Source organism: Onychomys torridus, chromosome 4, assembly GCF_903995425.1.
Source record: "Onychomys torridus chromosome 4, mOncTor1.1, whole genome shotgun sequence".
NCBI lineage: Eukaryota > Metazoa > Chordata > Mammalia > Rodentia > Cricetidae > Onychomys > Onychomys torridus.
In genome coordinates this window covers 52,865,657-52,870,675 of record NC_050446.1, presented here as the reverse complement: position 1 = coordinate 52,870,675, position 5,019 = coordinate 52,865,657, and the positions used below count along the sequence as shown (strand labels likewise).

The window sequence follows — 5,019 nt, the reverse complement described above, 5'->3', positions numbered from 1 at the left end:
TAACAGATGTGGTTGTCAGTCAGATCTTAAAACCTCTTGATCACTAGGATTTCTTTATAATGGTAAAAATGGAGACCCTTGTCCCACTTCACTTCCTGCTGCATGAAATACACGGTGATCAAAGACAACTTGGGGAGGAAAAGGTTTATTATGTCTTACGGGGCCATCATCACAAGAAGCCAGGGCAAGAACTCAAGCAGAAACCTGGAGGCAGGAGCTGAAGCTGAGACCATGGCAGAGTACTGCTTACTGGTTTGCTCCTGCAGCTTTCTCAGTTTGCTTCTTTCTACACCTCAGGGCCATCTGCCCAGAGACGGCACCTCCCACAATAAGCTGGCTCTGCCTTGTCAATCATCAACTAAGAAAATGCTTAACAGCCTTGCCCATGGCTAATCTGATACAGTCAGTTCCTCAACTGAGGTTACCTCTTCCCAAATGACACCAGCTTGATAAAAAAAAAAAAAAAAACTAACCAGAGCAAATCTCAAGGAGCTCCTATTTGTGGCCATGTCTTCCTAACTACTTTTCTGTATACAATATAATAAGCTAAAACTGAAAGTATGTAGAATATCTTTTTCTTTATACATATTCTAAGGAACATAAAAATAAAATAAGATATATTTTCCAGAGTAAAAGCATGAGAAGAATGTTCTTTTTCATGTGTGTTTCTTCATGTCTTGTCAGGATTTGGCTTAATAGAAGGCAGTGGGACTCTCACATCTGCTTCTGAATTCTGTGGAGATGTTTCATGGCTTGTGTCCTCTAGGAAAGTTCCCTTTGTGCTCATGAGAGAATGAGAGTTAAAAAAGGCATATAATGTCTCAGCTCACCCCTCAAAGGGTTTCTAGAACCCCCAGGGGGTTCCAGACCTCACCTCCAGAGCTACAGCTCTAAATAGTTCCTTAGTTGTCTGCTAAGCATTCACTGAGGAAGGTCTAGACAGCTGCATTCCAAAACCAGTTAATGATATGGTCACAAGAATCTAATTCTCCCTGCCTCGGACATGTAACCAATTTTGTGTGTTCCTTTTCCATTTAAAAAAAGAATAGGCCAGGCGGCACATACCTTTAATCCCAGCACTCGGGAGGCAGAGCCAGGCTGATCTCTGTGAGTTCAAGGCCAGACTGGTCTACAGATTGAGATCCAGGACAAGCACCAAAATTTTACAGAGAAACCTTGTCTCGAAACCCCCCCCCCAAAAAATAGTATATATAATGCCACTTTTAATAAAATAAAGTTGTAAAAATATTTAAGGCATAATATGTTTTGATACATGGAGTTCTTTTCAATTTCATATAATCAAACTTTAAAACTTATCCCTATGCTTTAAAAATCAGATTTTGAAATCCAGTCTATGGATAACCAGAAACTTAATTGCTGTAAGTGAGACAGATGAATTCAGTATGACTTTTGGGATAAAACAAGATATGTTACCTGGTATGATCAGACTCACTCCCACTTTATAGACTCATAAAGTTCTTTTTATTGTTACCTTTGGATCAGTGGTAAATATTTTAAAGGATCAGTTACTATAAAAGCAGTTTTTAATGCTATGGACAGCACGGCTTAGAAATTCTCTATTCCCAGATCATAACATTTGCCCTTTTTATTTCCCGGTGTCACAGCTCTCTTCATCCGGCCGTCTTTACGTGTTGTGACCAGCAACATTTAAGTACCAGGGACAAGTGATATTCTTAAAGACAGGCCTAGCTTGTCCTAATTCCAGTGGGATTTTTTTCCCATTGATTAACCTCTTCTCAGACGAAGAGGTGAGACCATTCATTGTGTGCTCGGTGAGCACCAACAGAATCCACAGTCTCCAGCAGCCTACAATGGCCTGAGCAGGTGCTGTCACAAATGCTTTCAGCCTAAAGACTCTTCGAAATTCCTTTAGAGAGCTTGCAGAGGAAGTAATCTGCCTGCTTCATTCTCAGACGCCCACCTGCTCTATTTGCTGTCTCCCATCTTTCCCTCCTGAAAGGGAAGCTGGCTTTGGTCTCTGAAGACTCGGGCTGTGCTGAAAGAAAGCTACTGTGAGCTTATTGGGGTATGCATGCCCTCCTGGCCCTCTCATACTTACCCTTATAGAGTCTGAGAAAGTGTCTCTTCAGTGTAACTGCTCCAACCACAAACGCTTAGACCCGTCAAAGCTCAGACATGAAAGCAGCTTACATCAGTTGTTGGAAGTGACCTGTGACCCACCGGTGCAATGTCCCCATCTACTCCAGCATCTGCTACTTGAAAAGAATATATGTCTGCTTTTGAAATCCATTTTTAAAACTAAAAAACTATTGACATGCTACGTGATTTGCTGTTGCTGTTGTTGTTGTTGGCTTCTTCCTGGTCTTGATTTCTAGCTCATTTTTATTGCCCTGTTGCTTAATTTTTTTCTTCCAGTTAGAACCATCACTTTTCCCTTCTGTTTTTCAACTTGTGTCAGTAGGACGCAGGGCTGCAGAGAGCTCAGAAGAAAACTGAAGTGAAGGGTCACTACAGTGAGCCAAGCGACAGTGTCATGGGAAAGCAAAGACCAATGCCAGATGGTATCTCTGGAGGAGCCAAAGCAGGAAACCGTGTTTTGCAAATGTCCCCAGATAGAGCCCTGCATAAAAAGGACCATAGAGAGAGCCAGACTACAGGGCAGGAATATGAGAGTGGGCATTGGGAAGCCAACAAATCCTACCACAAATAATCTTTTATTTGATATACTCTTTAAGGACATCATCTGCCCTTCTGAGTATAGTCTTGAATATATATCCTTGATCTGGCACCTTTCGTACAAAAACTGGAGAGTTTGAAGAATGTTGAATATCAATTTTTCATCTCTGATTAAGACATTTGTGGTAGTATTGTGTTCCCCCAAAATATTGTGCACCCTAATAAATTTATCTGGGGTCAGAGAACAGAACAGCCACTAGATATAGAGGCTAGAAAATGGTGGCACTCACACCTTTAATCCTAGCATTCCAGAGGCAGAAATCCATCCATTCAAGGATACAGCCAAGCATGGTGAATCTCGCCTTTAATCCCAGGGAGTGACGGCAGAAAGAGGAAGCTATAAAGGTGTGAAGACCAGAAACTAGAAGCATTTGGCTGGTTAAGCTTTCAGGCTTCTAGCAGTAGTTCAGCTGAGACCCGTTCTGGATGAGGACTCAGAGGCTTCCAGCCTGAGGAAACACGATCATCTGAGGAACTGGCGAGGTGAGGTAGCTGTGGCTTGTTCTGCTTCTCTGATCTCCCAGCATTCACCCCAATACCTAGCCCGGATTTGTTTTTATTAATAAGACCATTTAAGATTCCTGCTACAGACATTGAATTACCATGGTCTATCATCACATTCATTCCTTATTTTTCTTTGATATGAACTCTGAACCTGTGGAGTGAAAAGTAAATATTCTGGTTTCCATGTATGCTGTGTTAAAGAATAAAGTTTAAATTCATATAACAGAAATCTTTATCCTCATTATCTCTAATGCTCTGTTTTTATAATGAACATATGCTTTTTAAAACGAACTACTAGGCTCCATGGAGAAGCCACCCAGCCTGGGTGACCAGGAGAGTAGACTGGACGGCAAGCAAGAAGAGACACAAAAGCAAGACTGTCATGGCACTTGAGTCCACTGGGGAAGACCAAAAACGTAGACTCGGTCCAAACTTAGATTAAATGAATGTGTGCCTACGGCTAGCAGAAAGATGGCAGCCTTAGAACCAAACTGCATGCCAGGCCAAAGGGGGCTTTAGGGAGTGTTTATAAATGTGGCTAGCAAATACAGTTGCTTATGGAATCCACAGCGGGACAAGAAAGTGGTTCAGCTCCTCTCAGTTGTTTCTCTTTCTCATTGTACAGTAATAAAAGGACCACACCATCCCAGTCCACAGCGACAAGCAAGTTTACAAAAGCAGAAAGTGAGCAGGAACACCACTATCCTATTCTTTTTTGTTTGTTTTTCGAGACAGGGTTTGTCTGTGTAACAGCGCTGGCCGTCCTGGAACTCACTCTGTAGCCCAGGCTGGCCAAGAACTCACAGAGATCCTCCTGCCTTTCCCTCCCAAGTGCTGGGATTAAAGGTGTTCACCACCAGGTCCGGTTCCATCATCCTAGTCTCATGTCACCTATGGGCCACTAGGATCTCACAGGCATTCCAGGACATAGGTCAGCAGCCCTTAAGGGATGCCTGGTACCATATTAAGTTTCTTTACCGTCACAGGGAAGTTATGCATAAATTATGACGAAGGTCTGAGCTCCTTGGGGGAAGTGTCGTTAATTGGCTTGGATAGAGCAGGCAATCACACAGTGCCATCAGGTGAGGGCTGGCTGTCACAAACAACAAAAAGGGGAGTTTCTGAAAAAGATGGGAAAAGAGGTGTCTGATTTCATCCAAGACAATGGGCACGTGAAGAAACTGCCGTGATCTTCAAAGGGGAGTTTGCACCCTCAGCTGAAGAGCAGGACTCCTACAGGAACACCCCGCCCCCACCCAAAGAAGGCTGAAGAGAAATGGCTGGCTCAGAAGCAGGAGGAGGAGGCAGCCCTGCAGTGACCTGTGGTGCTGAGCCCTGCCAATGACTACAAGGACAAGTATAGCCTCCCCATTGGCGGGGGAGCAGCCACAGATGCAGGCCACACGCTTCAGGCCAAGACTGTGTGCCTGTGGCTAACAAGCAGGACACGCTCCATGGAGGAGGCCACGTATGAAATCTGAGCCAATGAACTTTATGGCAGAGTGGGAAAGAATTACCAGCTCCCTGCCCTCCAGGCATCCCAGCCCTTTGACCTCCAATAAGGTGAAAGGACAAAGATACTGCAATCAAGACCTGTGCTGGAGGTCCAAACTACGAGGTCCTACCAGCTGTCACTCAGGCTGGGGGAGAAGTGGTGGCTTGTCACTATTACAGCTTGGATGTGGGATTTGTGTGTGTGTGTGTGTGTGTGTGTGTGTGTGTGTGTGTGTGTCTGTCTGTCTGTCTGTCTGTGTGTCTGACACGAGACAGTGTGTGTAAGAGTATAAATGTGTGGGT

At 44.1% G+C, this 5,019-nt stretch overlaps 1 pseudogene; it reads left to right on the top strand.

Annotated features, from left to right (window-relative positions):
- Nucleotides 1-3,516: 3,516 nt before the first annotated feature.
- Nucleotides 3,517-4,696, top strand: LOC118581763 (annotated as a pseudogene).
- The last annotated feature ends 323 nt before the right edge of the window (nucleotides 4,697-5,019 follow it).